The following is a 19827-nucleotide window of genomic DNA, read 5'->3' as shown; positions in this document are numbered from 1 at the left end:
AGTTATGAGATTTTTATGCATGAAAACGTAATCTCAAAAATATTCCTGGTCAATGTATCATTGAGACTGAGCATCAATGATGCCTAAAGATTAGTATATTCTATGTTTCTTACTTGAGAAATAAGCAACCGATCTCATAAATTGAAGTATAGAGATACTTAAAACTAGAATGTAGGTCCTTACCTAGGAAAGCAAATTCACTGAACATGACCTGTCGTGAAAAGTGCATTTGGTATTTCACTCAAGTGTACATGCAATACTTCTCATGTGTTAGTTGTGTAAATAATCCCTAGACTTGAGACACCAGGTTGTCTTATATGTGGAGTGTTATACTTTGATTTTATCCCTATGGGTGCCTAACCAAGGATACCAAAACGAGATACTTTTGGGTATAGCATGAAGCATGTGGAGGCAAATGAGTGGCCAAGATAGGAATCATCAACCCAAGTGATGCAATAGACATTTCCTAATAGTTCTTGGTTGATATTAGCTTATTGAAGTCCTTGGCCAAAACGACTTGAAGATTATGAAAGGAGTTTCATAAGTCTTTATAAAGTTGATGATCAAACTTTAAGAATGAATATGGAGATCAATAAAAGTAGACACTGCACCATACTCTAATCATCTCCGAGATATATGATGAGGGAATGGATTACACTGAAAAGCTGATCACTGAAATGTTGAGTCAAACCATCTTGACTCTTCTAACGTTTGGGTGGCCATGACGGATTGCTAAATCCCAATCTTGACCTATGAATTCTAGGTAGTTAACTTAATTAATGATAAATTTAAAGTAGTTTAAATTTATCTAATTCTAAAGTTAACTTAGGAATTATATGTTGAGTTCATTGCCAACATGTTAGAAGCTTAATGGGTCACACACCTAAAATAAATGTTGAAAATAAAATGGGAGAGCTGATTAAGTTGGACTTAATCAAATTAGAAGTTATGAGCTTCTCAAGTACTTCATTAAAATTGTTTAATTAAGTTGTGCCTAATTCATTAAATTATTTAATCAAGTCATTGGGTCTAATTAATTAAATTAAACAATTAATTTATTGGGTCTAATTGATTAAATTTGTTTAATTAAGTTATTGGGCCTAATTGATTAAATTGTTTAATTAAGTTATTCGGCTTAATTGATTAAATTTGTTTAATCAAGTTATTAGGCTTAATTGATTAAATTGTTTAATTAAGTTATTAGGCCTAATTGATTAAATTAAACAATTAAGTTAATTGAGCTTCTTAAGGAATTAATTAAATTATTTATTCAAATTATTGAATTAATTTGCAATTACAAAATAATTTTGTAATTATGGTTTAAAATTAATCCAAGGTACAAATACCTTGCTATAGCCTTCAAACAAAAGAAAAGAGAAAAGACTGAAAAAGAAAGGAACGGCAGATTAGAAACTCTTTTTCTTGCCATTCCTTGTGTGAAGAAAAACAATTTTCATTCACTTTATTCCTTTTCAGCCCCATAATTTTGTGTGGGTTATGAGTTTATGAAACTCATCTTTGCTAGCACATTGTTAAGGCATAGCACTCACAATCCTTAAAGAAGGATTTTCTAATTCATTAGTGTAAATCACCATTAGAGGTTGCACAAGGATTCTTTGGACAGCTTTGGTTTGCAACAATCGGGCTGAGGTGGTTGAGCTTTTTGAAGGCAAATTGGTGGTTTAACAAAGGATTCATCAACCTTTGTTGTTAGGTAAATTTGATATGATCATACAAATATATTTTATTTGTAATTTAATTTCATACTCAATTCGACATGAAAGAGATCTTAGGAAGGTGAGGTGTAATTTAATCTTAAATCTATTTCCACTACGTTTATTTGTATTTGATGTATGATCAGCCCTCACCCAACAATTTATTGGCATGGCTTTTTGAATTGAATTTTTCTTGTCAATTTTGCATTTGAATTGCATATGGTTTTCTTTAGAAAGTGCATAATAATTGGTAATTAAGTTCGAGACCTAAATGAAAGACATAGTTATTGGATCTAAGAGATGTAAACATGCACATGGTAATCAGAGGTGTTTTTTTTTTTACTTAAAAACTATTTAAGTAGTACGTCATATCAATATGTTAGAATACAGAAAATAATGAAATGACTCCAAAGCGTGTATCAAAACCATTGTTCTTAAGGGTTTATTAATCTCCACTAATAACATGTAAAAGAGTTATAAGTGATAAACCTCGAGAATACAATTAAGCCTAGAGATTGATTGCGACTAAACCAATGCATCATGCATCCACCAATGTATGGTAAGATTACCAAACTTTTATCAAATTTTTTTGCAATAGAATCATATAGAAGAAATTTGTATCATATTGAAAAATAGAAGAGAGATGATTTTTTGCAACTTTTGAGTGCTTTTTAAAAATCGAAAGAGAGTCTACTTAAAGGCTTGATTGTTTGTTCTTAATTCATATAACAGTTTGTTTCCACCACAAATATTTCTGTTAAAAGTTAATTTATTTTTTAATTAACTACAAATGTCAAGCATTTTTATAATATATTAATTATATATTATTAAATAAATTAAATTTTAAAACCAACCAAGACTCAGATTCTCACACTTATGATCTGACTTAATAGGTTTTTGGTATTTTTCACCTATATGTTTGTAAAGTTTATTAGCCTGTTAGTCACATGCAAATTTCATTATCCCATTATTTTAAAACGTCCTTCTAGTTAAAAGTGTTCTCATCAATAATTGGTGTGGGCTCATCAATGCAAAAGGCTATGTCTATGTTTTGCTTATAACCAAAACAAAACACAAATCCAAATTCCATCTTTTATAATTACACACATAAAGTGTTACATCTCATTTTGTGGAGAGATCGTGACCAGTGCAAGAACTTAAATGAGTATCGACGCTAAGCCCAAGCAACCCTCCTTACTTTCTTCCATACCCATTATGGTTCATTAACCATCATCATGATACATAAAGCAATCAATATACCATCACATGCATATATCCATAGGTGATAATACACAATTATGGAACTTCTTAACATAAATAGTGTATTTGTTTCCATTCATTATTAACATAAGTGTCAAAACTCTTATATCATATCATATGATTATTTATCTACACTCTCAAGTGTCCATATTATTGGCTCCATTAGTTTTTGATGATAATAAAATATTCCCATTTATCTATGTCTAACCTTTCTACTTGAGTGTGTAGGACGAATATATTTAGTTGATCATTTAAAAGACAATATCAAAACTAATAAGAATAAAGAGCTATAAGTGAGCAATGAAATGAGAAGCCTCTAAGTTGAATAATCAAGGGAGTTGGTTGGATAAAACTCAAAAGAGAAGCTAGCGGGTTCAAGCAAATCGTGAAACAGAGAGCACTTAGTCAACCAAGAGACAGAGTTAGTTGACTAAGAGCTTATTGCCAGAAACTGGGTTCAGAGACAAAAATGACTCAATCGACTAAGAGAGTTTGTCAGTCAACTAAGAGGGTACTGTCAGAAATGTTCAAAGACAGAGCCTATTGCCAGAAACTGAGTTTAGAAACAAAGATAACTTAGTCGACTAAGTGATATCGATTAGTCGACTAAGAGCATTCTGTCTGATAGTTTGAACTGACGCTAAAAAATAAAATAACAGACAGAATTGCTTTTTAAAAAATAAAATAACAGACAGAATTGCTCCCAAACTATTTCCAAGGGTCAGAATCTGTCTAGCTACCATCAGAGTTGATTTTTCAAGTATAAAAAGTCCTCATAACCACTAAAAATCAGATTTGAAGGCTTCCAAGATAAAAAACAGCTCAAAAACCTTAAGAACACTATGCATATTTTTTACACTTCACTCCAATCTTTGTAACAGAGTTAAGAATTTCATCTTGTATAATCAGATCAGGTTAATGATCATTGGTACCTCTTTATTTCTCTTCTCCTTGATTGCTTAGAGTGTGCGAAATACTCTAAGGGGATTAATCAAGCTTGGGTTAGCTTGATTAAGTGTATAGGTTCTAACTCAGCCTAGAAAAGTTAGTTTTTGGGTTTTGGTTGATCTTAGGAAAAACCATTGTTGAAGGTTGTAGCTGAGCCTGTGAAAAGCCATTGTAAAAGCTTGGTGAAAGCTTCAGAATTTCACCGTCTATAGTGATTTGGTTTGGAAAATCCTTGGTTGAACAATCAAGGTAGAGGATGTAGGTCTTTGACCGAACCACTATAAATCTTTATGTTTTGTTTTCCATGCTTTCTTTTTTATTTCATTCTTTGTTAGATTATTCTTTATCTTGCATTTAACTTAAAACTTGCCCACAATAGAAGAAAAATCTTGTAAGAGCCAAAAAGTGCTATTCACACCCCTCTAGCACATTTATTTAGGACCAACACATATAGGCCCTCGAGCCACCTTTGAACATATAAACATAACATTCATAAAGTAAATTCCAACCATTGGCTACACCATCATAAACATGTTCAAATATCCATAAAAAAGACCAACTCGTTAAGGAAACATGACTCGAACCTGTAAGCAATATGTGATTGCTAGACACCTACTAAAAAAAGAAGACTGGGAGCTCATATTTGCAACATGGGTGCAAACTAATTACTAATTTGCAAAACAAAAATAGGAAAAGTAATGTGTAATTCATAAAGACTTTACGAGTGGATACAAGGAAGAGGACAAGCGAAGGGAAGTCTTTGTAACCTTGCATTTATAATCTCATGACATTCATAAAATTTTTCAATTTCCATAGTACTCATGAAACATATCATTTAAATACATTTCCAAAAACATTTAATTCAAAACAAGTTTGCATAAATCGTTGGAAACCATTTGCCTTTGAAAATCCCTTAAAAACACTTGAAAACCCAATTTTGTGAAGAATTTATTGATACATTTGGGAATGTATTGGTAGATTTCACTCAAAATGTCTCATTCTATATTCCGTACAAAATCAATCAATACATTAACCTCATGAATTGATAGATCAGTCTAAAATCACAACTTTTTGGGTAAACTCCTTGTTAGAAATGTTAGCTCACTAAATAAATAACAAGAATGTTCAAGAGGGGGGTAAATTGGATTTTAAAAATTTTAGTGACCTTTGAACCAACATAGATAAAGATTGACCCTAAAGATGTTTAAACTTGATGCTTCTTCAATATCCCTTTTAAGAATGATATACCTATTTAGAGTTAACTATAAAGATTCAATAGTCGATTCTAGGGAAGTGTTTTCAGAGAAAAATGAACGTTTAATTTTGTGAATGACTTGAAAAATATGGCAATTTAGAACAAGCCTTTTTTCAACTTAAGATGCACAACTAAAGGTAATATGAAAATCCTTTTTGAGAATGCAAAATGTGTTTCAAATGATTGAATCAAAAAGGTATTTCCTAAAGAAATTGAACAAGCTAAAGAAGTAAAATCGTAGACAAAAACACAAACAATTTCTAAAGGATTGGTTTTCTCAGTTGCCTACGTCATTTCCTTCAACAAGTTAAAGAGTTTTAAATCCACTGTGGAAAATATCTTTTAATGAAATCAAGCAAAACCCTTATAAATTGCTTTTTAATGGGATCAAACAGAACACTCACAATAGTTTTTTCTAAGCTCAACCACAACCCTCACAATTGCTTTTCACAAGAGCAAGCACAACCAACAATTGCCTTTTCACCACAGCAAGCACAATCCACACTAACTGTTAAAGGGTGATTTAGAACCTTTACAAGGATGTTTACAAAGATGAACAGCAAGCACAATACATTTGGAAATGTATCGATAGATTTGATTATGGGAAAAATCTATCAATACATTTGGCTATGTATCGATAAATGTTCATCTAAATGCTTTTAAAAGGCTTTTTGGACAAAATCTATTGATACATTTAGGCCATGTTTTGATAGATTCACCTCTAGATGAAATCTATCATTACATTTGGTCCATGTATCAATATTTTTGCTCCAATAGCTGAAAACAAGTTTGAAAACTAGTTCATTTGGACTTCAATTCACGCCATACTTTGTAAATCATTTTTGTACATCCAACATGAAATTTTCTAAAGTTAAAAACTCAATTTAAATGTTCAAAACATGAAACCTACATGCTCATCTATGGATTCCTTAATTTATCCTTTTACTTAAGGTGAGATTTCATATTCTTCCCCTTTTAAGAAAAATTTGTTCTTAAATTTAAATAATGTACTAAGCTCTGTTAAATAAGTACAAGTACTTCACTTGCATGTCGTTTTCAATTTCCTAAGTTATCTTCCCACTCAATTGATTGTGCCATTGCACCTATACCAATGCTACCTCTTTGGAGTGTAATTTCTTCAGTCGCCTATCTAAAATAGCTATCGATACTTCCTCGTAGCTTAAATTATCTCCCATTTGTAGGGGCTCATGCTGAATCACATGAGATGGGTCAAGGTTATATTCCATAGTATTAAAATGTGAAACATGGGATGAATGCTAATAAGATCTAATGGAAGTGCTAATTGACAAGCTATTGCGCCAACCTTCTCAAAAATCTCAAAAAAGTCCTATTAGAAACATTAGCTCGATAGATAAGTGACAAGTATGTCCAAAAGGGGGTAAATTGGATGTTAAAATTTTTTAAGTACTAGAAAAAGGTGCTATAGTTGACTATGATGAGGTAATAGTCGACTATCCTCGTGATTCTTTTGAAAGACCTTTGTTGAAGTTATTTGAACAAACTATTTAAACAAAGTGTAAAGGAAGGTTTTTGAATAACTTGATGAAGATGTCAAACAAGAACAATTATTACAATATTTTGAAAAATTATAATCACATTTAGAAAGATTAAAACATTTTTCAAGTCTAAAACAATAAAGAGTAAACAAAGATATTTTTCAAAAATTGTTTCAACAAGTAATGCATAAGTTAGGTAAAAGAGATTTAAACAAAGACACAACCAATTTGTAGAGGTTCAACTTTTTCAAATGTCCACATCCTTTCCCTTAGTAAGCTAAGGAGTTTTAAATCCACTATGAAATATGCTTTTTAATGAGATCAAGCAAAACCCTCACAATGGTTTTTTTGGGCTTAACCACAACCTTTACAATCGCTTTTAATTGAGCTCTAGTGCCACCCACAATTGCCTTTCACGAGAGCAAGCACAACCTACAATTGCCTTTTTACAAGAGCAAGCACAATTGACACTAATATTTCAAATCTAAGTTAAAACCTTTACAAGAGGGAATACTAAGGATGTGTCTAAGAGGTGGATTTTCTTTGTGAGTACAACGTAGGAAAGGTATGGTGGGTATAAAGATGTATGCAAAGAATAAGAGTGAAAGCACAAAGAATTTGGAGTTCAAAAATAGCTTAAAATTGAAGCTAAGTGGAAGAATGTGAACTGTTTCTTCCAACTTGAATTTTTTTTTTCTTCTTTATTTTTTCTTCATAAGATTTGATACTTGAGTATTTAATGTTTTTTCCCACACTTCCAGTCTTAAAAATATGTTGGAGAAGTCCTTTTAATAGATAGAGAAGTCTTGGAGTTGTTAGAGATGAATCTCATAAGAAATTAATTGTTTTGCTTTTGAATTTTTCATTTGATGGTTAATTGAAGTCAAGTATAGAGTCTTTAGGGTCGACTGGAAAAGCTCAAGGGTCAATTGAGGCTTTCAAATCTTCATATTTTCATGTGTTTTGCCTTAGGGTCAACTAAGAGACTTATAAGGTCAACTAGAGCTGTGTTTCTTCAAGATTTTTCACTCATTATGTTGTAAGGTCCACTTACCTTGATATAAGATCGACTAAGGCTTTGATTCTTCAATATATCTCAACATTTTTGCATGTGTAGTTGGCTATATCTTCCTTGTAGTCGAATGTTAAGCTAAGATTGAACTTTTTGACTTGAAAAACCCTTGATGTTGTATAGATTGATGATCTTTGAGTGCCTTAATATAAACTCCACAACTTGTGAACATATTTGCACTTTCAAACATCTCAAGAATGAATGTTAGGAAAAGCATAAAAAGAACTCATTCAATCTAGTTTTAACACTCATACAATTAACAAGAATGTAGACATATGTGAAATTAGTGTGCAAAAGTTCAATAACTTAAAGAATTCACACAACAAAAGAAATCAAGTTTGTAATTATGTATGAACAAATGTGTGAAAGTTGAAACATTTCAAGAATTTATGAAAAATCACTTAAATAATGTTCAAGAAAATTTAATCATTTTGACATAAACAAAACTATAATCATTTTAAAGCTAATAGGTCCAATATACCTTGGGCTTAACTTGCCTTCCTTGCCAAACCTTATAATGCCTTTAGTTGACCAAACCCTCAGAAACACATGATCCCCAACCTTAAACTCTAAACTTCGATGCTTATGGTTGGCATATGACGATTGACAACTCTGTGCCATCAACATCTTATTTCTAATCAACTATATCTTGTCGATGGTCTCTTGCATAATCTCCAATCCAAGGAGTTTCCTTTCGCCAACCTTAAACCAATATATGGGCCATCTCTATCTCCTCTTCTACACAACATTAATTGACGCCATTTGAATACTAACCTGAAAACTGTTATTGTAGGTAAACTCTATCAATGGCAAGTATCGATCCCAAGAGACTCTAAAATCCATAACACAAGTCTCAACATGTCCTCTAAAGTCTAAATAGTCTTTTCAAACTACCCATTTTTTGATAAGTGGAAAGTCGTATAAAAGTTCAACTTAGTCCTCAACGCTTCTTGAGCTTTCCCTCAAAATCGACTAGTAAACTGTGTACCTCTATTCAAAACTATAGTGACTAGAACTTAGTGTAATTGCATTACCTCACATATATATAACCTAGCATACTGTGCCAATCCATAGGTGGTCCTCGCCGATAGAAAATGAGCAGACTTAGTTAAACCCAAATAGAATCATTCCCTTTACTTGTGCAAGGTAATCTAGTTACAAAATCCATGGAGATATGTTCCCATTTGCATTAGGGAACTTGTAAAGGTTAAAGTAAACTGGCAAGTTTTTGATGCTCTACCTTAACCTGTTGGCACATTAAATACTTGGTTACATACTCAACCATATCTCTCTTGAGGCTTTCCTATTAATATATTTGTCTCAATTCATGGTACATCTTAATGGTGCCTGGATGTACCACATATGCTACCACATGGGCCTCTTTTAAGATCTCTCATCTCAAATCATCCATGTCTGGCACATATACTCTAAATCCATATCTAAGTAAACCATCGTACTTCTAGTGAACAACTGTCCTTTCCTCCTTTGAGGATCCTTTAAATCCTTCATCACAAAATCATCTTTGTCTTGGACTTCCTTAATGCGATCAACCAACATTGATCTCACTTTAAAATGGGTTAACAATGCCTCGATATCATAAACCTCAAATCGTATGCCCATATCGCCCAAGTCATGCATACATTACACCAATGATCTTCTCTCAATAGAGATATTGGCTCAAGTCTGCATAAATTTTTGGCTTAAGGCATCCACCACTACTTTGGCTTTGCCAAGATGATATAATATAGTACAATCATAATCCTTAAGTAGTTCCATCCATTAACGTTGCCTAAAGTTAAGATCTATCTGCTCAAAGATATACTTGAGATGTTTATGGTCTATGTAGATCTCACAAGTCTCACTATACAAATAATGTCTTCAAATCTTCAAGGCAATACTATGGTAGCTATCTTTAAATCATGTGTAGGGTAATTATACTCAGGTCTCTTGAGCTATGTAGATGCATACACTATAATATTACTATGTTGCATTAATACAAATCCAAGTCTTACTTGTGATGCATCGCAGTATACCGGATAACCCTAAGTTTTGAAGTTTAAGGCTGAAAGGATAAGAAAAAATGGTTTTATAATGAGGTGCCCAAAACGACATCGCAACCTCATTTTCTTGGTACTGCAACACCAAGCTCACAAGTTACGGCTATTTTTCCATGGTAGGGCACTACAACCTGGACTTCATGGCGTCACGATGCCAAACTCTCTAGTGTTATATAAGGGCTTCCATTTTGGTGTCGCAGCCTTGATTTTGTGGCACTATTGCACCATGTTTGCTGTTTGTTTTTTTTTTAACCTACAAAAGAACCTAAAGAACATTAATTGGAATAAATAAATAAATAAATCACTTCAAATAAAAAGTGCATAAGTTTAGAAAACTTGGGTTGCCTCTTAAAAAGCAATTAATATATAGTCATTAGCTTGATTTCTTCAAGTTCATTTGGCCTCGATTGAGGTGATTGATGATTTTTGGTGATTGATTTCGCCTCCTTGATAGTGCTTGAGACGTTTCCCATTCACCTTGAATGTCCTCTTTAAGCTTTTTTTGAATTCTTCCATTACTCCTTGAGGGAATACTTTCATGAGAATGAAAGGTGTCAACCACCTAGACTTGAGCTTACTTGGAATTAGTTTCAATTGAGAATTATAAAGTAGGACATGCCATCTCTTAGTCTTTTTTTTGTAAATCTTGGCATTCTCATAGGCTTGAAGGAAAAACTCCTCCATCTCATTAAGTTGCAATAGACACTTATCTCTAGCTGTTTAGAGATCAAAATTCAGTTTCTTGACGGCCAAGTATGCATTGTGCTCTAGTTTAATTAGAAGATGGCATGCTTTTTCAAAAACCAATCTGTAAGGAGATATCCTAATGCGATATTTGTTGGCAATCCTATATGCCCATAAAGCATCATCTAACCTCTTGGACTAATCTTTTTTGGATGGACACATAGTCTTCTCCAAAATTCTCTTGATTTCTCTATTGGACATTTAAACTTGGGTACTTAGTTGTGGATGATAGGCTATTGCAATCTTATGTATGAATCCATATTTAGAAAGAAATGCCCCAAAGCATTTGTTGCAAAAGTGAGAACCTTCATCACTAATAATAGTACTTGGAATGCCAAAATGATTGAAGATATTCTTTTTCAAGAAATTCAACACCACTTTTGAGTCATTACTTGGCAATGTTGCATCTTTAATCGATTTAGATACATAATAAACAACAACCAAAATATAAAGATAATTTTATAAAGGTATAAAAGGACACATAAAGTCAATTTTACATACATAAAAAATCTCTGACTAAAGGATGTTATTGAGAGGCATATCATATCTCTGTGGGATGTTACCAACTCGCTAACATCTATCACATTTTACAACAACATAGTGAACATTTTTAAAAATAGTAGGCCAACAAAAACTTGATTGAAACAATTTTGCTGCAATTAAGTTAAGTCTTGGTGCTTCTAAGTGCTTTAAGTTTGAGCTTTAACCAATTAGCTCCTTTGTTTAATCAATTAATGAGCTTCTGTGTTTTGCTTCCAACACCCTCTTAATCAGTTAAGTTTTGTGCTAATGGATTTAAGGTTTCTATCTTATTTTTGTATAGCTCCCAACTTTACCTTAATTTATTAAGGCTCTATGTTAATCAATTAACATTGTTCTATCTTCATTTGGTTTTTTTTCTTTACTTTTTTTATTGATTAACTTGTCTTATAATCAAGCAATCTTCTTGACTTGCTTCCAAACAATAAATATATTAAGGGTTTTAAACTTTTTCCACACTTTTAAATAAAGTAATTAGACATCAATGAATGAGAATGTTTTGTTATCATCAAAAACACATGGAGTCAACAATCTCCCCCTTTTTCAATGATGATAAAACATTCCTAACTTAAAAGTGTATGTCTGTTTAATTTATACATCTATGTGCAGTTGAGGGATTGCTTCCCCTTAGTATATTCTCCCTTTTTATATGTGCGTTAAAAAATGATCAAGAATTTAATTCTTTTCATGCAATTTTAATGTCTATCTATATACAAATATTTCAGCATTAAACATTAATCACAAATTTGCAAGACCATAGATATAGGCATAGAAGGACAACTATCAAATAGAGATATAAACTAAACATTGATATAATCATTGTCAAATCAGCAATTATTTACAATTGTTCACTATAGCACATAAAGGTAAACAGCAGAAATATAACAACAAATCAATCGCAAACATCCTATTATTTCTTCTCCTACTTTCTTCCCTTTTTTGTCATCATTAAAAAATATATTCAAAATCCCCCCTTAATGAGTGCATCAAAAATACAACAACTGCAACCAACATTCAATTTCAAGAAAGTCATAAGCTGTTTTAAACACTCAATTTCAATATACACAAGAGAATATATGACCATAGCGGCTAAACATTTAAACACAACCATAATCTTAATTCCTTCTCCTTTTTCTGTTAATATCAAAAGAGGAGTAAAAAGTAAAACATGGTTAATTCAAATGTGATGCAAAAAATGAAGAGATAAATGAGATAATCACTTTAAAGCATATTCTTACTCCCCTTTAAACACATAACTTTTTAATTTTTATGAGAGAAATCATGAGCCTAACAAAATGAGTATTTAAGTAGATATTCAACATTTTCATCTAATATTCAAGTATTCATGGACCTAAATGAGTATGAGCATTTAAATAGATGTTCAACATATGCATCAAATACTCATATTTTTAAGAAATATTTGCAAAGTAGTTCCTAAGCATGTCTAAGGTATCATTAGTCTTCAAGCATCATTCTTAATTATCATCGAGTATTATCAACAATTAATCATCATCAAGCATTCATTATTTATTCTCAATATTAATCACCCAAGCAGTATCAATCAAGCATTTTCAAGAAATTCCCTAATTCATATATAAAAAAGCAACTCAAAAAAAAAAATTAAGCATTCTTAATTACCATATTCAGCAAGCATTCCAAGAAATATTCTCCAGATCATGTATGAAACTATCAATTGAAGGAGAATTTTCACATCAAGAAAATATCATTATTAGTGAAGCATTACTATAGCCTTTAGCACTTATTGCAATCATGTAAATGAATATTATCATTAAGCAAGCACATGCATGATTACAATAAATAAAATATCTATATTCGTTAATCATGATTCCAATTTGTTTCATGAAAAGCAAGCATGAGTATAAATTATATAGACATATACCAATAAAAAATATGCAAGCATTAAACTTCAATGTGGTGCATGCTAGTTCTTAATAATCCTCATAATTCATAAGTGTGCAATATTGAAGATAAAGCACTTAACTCATGAATATGTCAAAAGTGAACATCTAAGCATCAATAAATATCAATTACTAATATTCAAAAAGTGAGTATTTATTCTAAGCACATTGGACATTCACTGCGCTATAGCTCATATTGGATTTGACATTCCACATTACTTATAGTAACCTATAAGCTAGTGTGGATGCACACAAAATCTTTATATCATGTAAACATTAAGACTCAATGAAGTCATAGTTAACATTTAAATGCATATTCAAAATAAATTTTAACTATGTCAACACACAATATAAATATATATGTCATGATCAAACTTGACTTGAGTTATGAAATTAAGCACTATAAGCAATTCTATCCCTTAAGTCAAGTTATACACTTCAATCACTAAGGTCAAGCAAGATTAAAAGTCATATAAGCATTGGACTCAACCAGAACAATAGATGAACAAAAAAAGATATTTTCATTAAGTTCAATGATTTCATCCTAGTTAATTTGATGAGCCTAGGCAATGATTTAATCTTGAAACAATCATTTAAGTACAAACATAAAACATATTTCAAGAATTATTCATAGATTAAGCATATGAACATTTCAATTTGCAAGACATGATTTTTCAATGTAAGCACATAAGAAATAACAAAATCAAGAACTTATGAAAAAGTTCTCATTTTTGCAAATTTTGTCAATTAAGTACAAAAAAATTAATAACATCAATAGTAGTGTTAGTTTTGCTCCTAACTTTAATGCTTTAATTGGTTAAAGAAAGCTTTAATAAGCTAAAGTGCTAGTGACTTGAAAGGTTGTGTTTGAGTTTTGGAGAGAAAAACTATTTTAATTGGTTAAAGGATTTTTAACAAATTAAAACCTTAGTGGTTTGGGTTTATATTTTGCACACAGAATCGTACTCACTGGTTAAAAAAGGTTTTAATTGATCAAAACAAGTTCAATTTTATTTCTAAATCTTCTCTAACTGATCAAAACATAATCTTAAAAACAAAAGATAAAGCCAAATTTCACATAATGTTTATCAAAAACATATTCAATTCAGCTCAATCAAAGTCCATTCTCATCAAGCATTCCTAACTCTCTCATAATTTTGCAAAATTGGTCTTCACTCAAAGGTTTTGTGAAAATATTAGCTAATTAGTGTAAGGTATCCACAAACTCAATTTTAACATCTCCCTTGTAACAACCTCTTCCCACGATCGTTACTGGCATCTGAGACTTGCGAGTAAACCCGTTAACTCCCGAACAAGCCTTAGTTAAACTTTCAGACAATTTCAACTCAACTCATGATTTGAATGCCATAGCTCATTTAAACCAAGTAAACACAATAGTTAAATCACGACATTTAGATACCAATAATCTGGTTTAATAACTACACAACTTATTCAACTTAATAAGTGGCAATCATTAAACAACATTAGGTTTTTAACAAATACATTTCCCAACTATTAATCATTATGAGTCTAACTACTCGACCCAGTACGACTTCTAGGCAGTTGAACGCTCAGAGTGGGTGCCTAAGAGATGCCATTACCTACATTGCAACAAGTCTCGATGTGCTAAGCAATGCATTTGAGCTAATCACTTATCTACAAAAAAAAAATAAGGAGGCGAGTCTCACAGACTCAGTGATCATCAACCCCGTGAGTAGGGCATAGATGGGAAACAAGTTAAAGGTAGAATATTTGAATATTAAAAGTATACAAATATATAAAAACAAATTAACTCAAAAGGAAGGCTTGTGCCTTATATGTAAAACCAGTAAGTTAATGCGAAGTAAGCATTTAAATCAATATCAAACCAGTTCATGTAAGATTTCTACCATCGAAATCATTTAAATACTGGCTTAAAGCAATTAGTATCGTCGCATGAGCTCCTGTGAAATCCATCATTAACAAAGTTTATAAGCAAATCCATAAATCACCTCGTTCACGAGGAATTAAAATCCAACGTCATCGTATAAATAAGGGAGCTATGGGAAAACAGTTATTTCTCACCATGCGAAAAACTTCGTGCATGAAAACCCAAAGAGATATCATTCTCGAGTAGGAATAGAATAATAAAGCTCATGGACCCGCTTCCATGTAATAACATCTGGGAGCTCTGCTCCACTGAATCCCCATAGCCATGGCAATTTCAACAATGTTGGCCGACATCGGAGAAATCAAGCGATCGCAACCGCATATACCACTAGTGGCCTAGCCACAAACAATCACAGACCATGGCCCCAACCATGTTTAACAGTCCGTCAGTGATCCAAAGGTTCTTTAGCTAGAGCTCACTTGTGCAAAAAGGTCACACTTAACTGAAGTGACAACCGACCTACTCTCGAATCTCCTAGTTTAATAAAACTATTTAAAAGTCAAATCGAGTTTTCAAAAGATCATTTCAAACCATTTTCAAAATACAGAACATGGTAGTGCACTAAAACCCTTTTTGTATAACTTTGCAATGTAAAACCTTTTTACATAAGGGTTAGACATCAAATCAACATGGTGAGTATGAAATCATTCATGAATGCACATCACACAATTAATAAGGAACATTTTTGACATAAATTATATTGAAAAGCTTGTTTCCCAATTTGAAAATCCTTTACATATATAACTTGTATATATATATAGTCAAAACACATTTCAAATGCTTGGGCATTCACAAACTCCTAGAATATCTACCAGCTCATGCTTTTCAAAAACTTGCTTTTAAAATAAATCATTTCATATTTGTAAACATATATATAATTGTGGAATTATTTTAAATGGACACCCCCTACTCACCTCACAATAGCTGGACACTACGTCGCTATTGACTTAAGCGCGTATCTAGCTAATTTCTACTTGCCAATATCTCGTTACCTCCTTCAGGCATGCCACCACGACAACTCTGCTTACTATTCTCTTCCTAGCATCCATTCAAACCCAATTTATTTAATTATGCTCATAAATGGCAGCATATCAACTAACAATCTTTAACTAAATCTCATAGTTTTGTCAACAATATTTACAAACATTTATCACACAAATCACATCCTTTAACTAACCAAAGTTTATACAACATACTATAGTCACTTTGCATGCTTACCTCTCGATTTAAGATTGAATTTCCCAAATGTGATTCACAACTTCTTCACTACTAAGATTACCTTTACTGCCACAAAATAACCAATCAATAGACATCTCATTTTTCCTTTCCACTTATGATTTCAAACCTAAAACACTTACCCATTGTTCATTCAGCTTGAAAATCACCATGGATTCTAAGGTCTACTTGCATGCATGCCTTGGGTCCTTTGAATTTGTGTGGGTTCTTGCTACCACAAACAAAAGCACACTTTAAAATTGATTTACAATATATGCATGTCATGAAAAATGAAGATCTCATCACTTACCTTTCCTCGGGTTCACTAAGTCGAACCCTCCTTTTCCTTTTTCTTCTTCCACTTTTCTGCCTTTCTCTCCTTCCTTTCTTCCTTTCTCTTTTCTTCTTGGTAGTGGATAGATATCTCAAGGCCGAGCCTTGAAAATTTCTTTAGTTTTCTCCATTTTGTGCTTACATGGGTGGATTGCCCAAGATCACTTGCCTTTTGCCTTATTTTCCTTTCTTTTCTCTTTATTCTCTCTCATGGGCGGATTGCCAAAAGTTGCATGTCTTGGTGGCTTGTTTCTTTTCTCTTTCATGTGACAAAACACAAGGCAAAAGCCTAGGCACCATGTCCACCAGCCACATTACTTTTCCCATACTTTTTCATTCATTCATTTTTTTTCTTAATTTCTTTATTCATCCCTTATTGCCATTGGACCAATTCAATCCCCACTCACATTTCATGCACAGACTACATCTTTTGCTCATTGGTCCAAAATCTATCCCATTTAACTTCAAATATTGAGAATTACACATCAGTCCTCTAACTTTTTCTTTTTTACCGTGCGACCCTCTAAACTTTCATGTTTTATAACTTAGTCCTTCCGACACTTCTTAAATTTCAATTTCCTTCTATTTTCTCCCTATATATGTGTACAAATATAATATGAGATTTGCACCCCCCTCAACATGTCACCATAATATTTACTTACCCGCTCGTGCTCTATTTAATAAAGGTACGTGAGTCCCACTAATGTCGTTTTTCTTCTGAATTTTTTTCTTACTTCTTCCCCCCCACTTAAATTAGTTATATAATCCTCTTCCATGACTAATCTCAACAATAATTAATATATTAATATATTAATATTATTTTATTATTAAAATATAAAAAATATTATTTTATTTCAAAATATTCTTTTTGCCCACTACTGCTCTTTCACACTTAAATTTTTATCAATTGACCCTTCATCTTATCGACTAGGTCTTATTGATTTTTATTCACAAATACGAGGTGTTACATCTCTCAAGCACATGATCTCTAATAAAATAATATCTAATTTCAATGTACTTAGTTCTAGAGTGTTAAATAGGATTTTTGAAGATGTCAATGGCACTAGTGTTTTCATAAAGATAAGAACATTACGCATGGACGTACCAAAATGATTCAATTGTTGCCTAATCCATAATATTTATGCACAACAACTACTTAGTGAAATATATTCAGCTTCAGTAGTTGAAAAACAACTGAGTTTTGTTTCTTGCAAGACCAAGACACAAGCATGTTTTTAAGAAATTGACAAGTACCACTGGTGCTTTTTTAATTAGTTTTACTACTAGCAAAGTCAACATCAGAATAGCCAACAAGATCAAAATATGATCCTTTTGGATACCATAGGCCTAAGCCTTGTGTATCTAAGAAGTATCTAAAAATCCTTTTCACAATAATTAAATGTGATTCCTTAGGACATGATTGAAATCTTGCACGAAGGCATACATTGAATGATATATCAGGTCTTCTTGCTGCTAAATGAAGGAGTGAACAAATCATACCTCTATAGAGCTTTTGGTCCACATCTTTTCCTTTCTCATCTTTTTTCAAGCTTAGTGGAAGGATTAATGGATGTTCCAATTGACTTCAAATTCATCATATGAAACTTCATTAGCATTTCTTTTGTGTATTTTTCTTAGTTGATGAAAATTCCATCCTCGCATTGCTTGATTTGTAGACAAAAGAAGAATTTTAATTCTCTTGTCATACTCATTACAAACTCACCTTGCATTTCCTTTGTAAAATTCTCACATCGTTTTTCATTAGTAACCCTAAACATTGTATCATCAACATAAATCTAAACAACAAGTGAATCATTTTTATTTTGCTTAATGAAAAGTATAGAATCTACACTCTTCCTAAAAAATCCTTTTTTTATCAAAAATTTTGAAAACCTTTCATACCAAGCTCTAGGGCCTTGTTTCAATTCATATAATGCTTTATGCAATTAATAAACATGATTAATCTTTTCAAAATCCTCAAAACCAAGGGGTTGCTCAACATATGCTTCTTCTTGAATAAAACTATTTGGAAACGCACTTTCTTACAATCTTTAACTAGAGTAGGTAATGCATCATCTTTTTTGAGCAAGAAAGTATATTTAAGTATATCTAGAATAATCATCAGCAATAAAAAAGATATATGACTTGCCTCCTAGTGACATCAATAGATCCAAATAAGTCCATGTGTAATAGCTTAAATGGTCTAGAAGTTGAAATTACTTTCTTTGATTTAAAAAGAACCTCTTACTTGTTTTCCAAATTGACATACATCACAAACTTTGTCATTTTTTAAAGAGATCTTTAGAAGTTCAATGACTAAATCTTTTCTTAAAAGTTTTGAAATAGTGTGCATGCTAGCATGTCCTAACCTTTTATGCCACAATCAACTATCACAAACATCATTGGCCATAAAACACGATTCATTATGAAATTCAACTTCATCAAGATAAATCACAAACATGTTCTCAATTCTTAAGCCAACGAATGCAACTTTTTTAGCGTCACTATCAATTACTTGACATTCATGAGAATTAAAGAAAACTCTAAATTTTTTATCACAAAGTTAACTAATACTTAACAATGTATACTTTAGACTTGTAACAAATAAAACATGCTTGATTTGAGTTGGAGAAGTGTTACCAATGGTTCTAATTTCTTAGATGATACCTTTGGAATCATTACTAAAAGAGATAGTACAGCTTTTCTTTCTATCAAGCTTGACAAATAAATTTTCATTTTCGGTCATATGCCTTGAGCAGCCATTACCCAATATCAAGTCTACTTCTCCTTTGGTTAAGCTTTCAAACATTATTCCTTTTGTTCTTACCCAACCTATAAAATAATTTTTTATTTCTTTTTCAAATTTACCCATACTTTGATGGGTCTTTGGGGGTTAGTAAGCACATAAAACTCTTTAAGCACCCAAACCATCTTGGTTTTGGGAAGATTATTACCCTTATGATAACAATCAAAAGAGAAATGGCCTCTCTTGACACAAGCATAACAATGGAACAAAGATACATCTATTTTCCTCATAAAAATAGCATTTCCTTTTAGTTTCTCTTCTCTATTCAATTTTAGTTTTGAACTTTTTTTAATTGAAGCTTTGAGAGCAACATTTTCATCCAATGACTTTCGCAAGGTTTCATTTTTGCTTTCTAGTTCAAACTTTAAAGATTCAAAGTCTACTTTGGAGCACTCAAGTTTAACTTGAAAAGTATTTTTTTGATCAAAAACAGAATTGAAAACGTACTTGATTTCCTCTAATTCATTACCTAAAGATAAATCGTTCTTTTTCAAAACCTTATACTCTAAAGCTAAT

The sequence above is a fragment of the Theobroma umbraticum genome, unplaced genomic scaffold (genome assembly GCF_002168275.2).
Source record: "Theobroma umbraticum cultivar Fairchild unplaced genomic scaffold, ASM216827v3 scaffold_30.0, whole genome shotgun sequence".
NCBI lineage: Eukaryota > Viridiplantae > Streptophyta > Magnoliopsida > Malvales > Malvaceae > Theobroma > Theobroma umbraticum.
The sequence above is the reverse complement of the archived record's forward strand: the minus strand, read 5'-3'. Positions refer to the sequence as shown.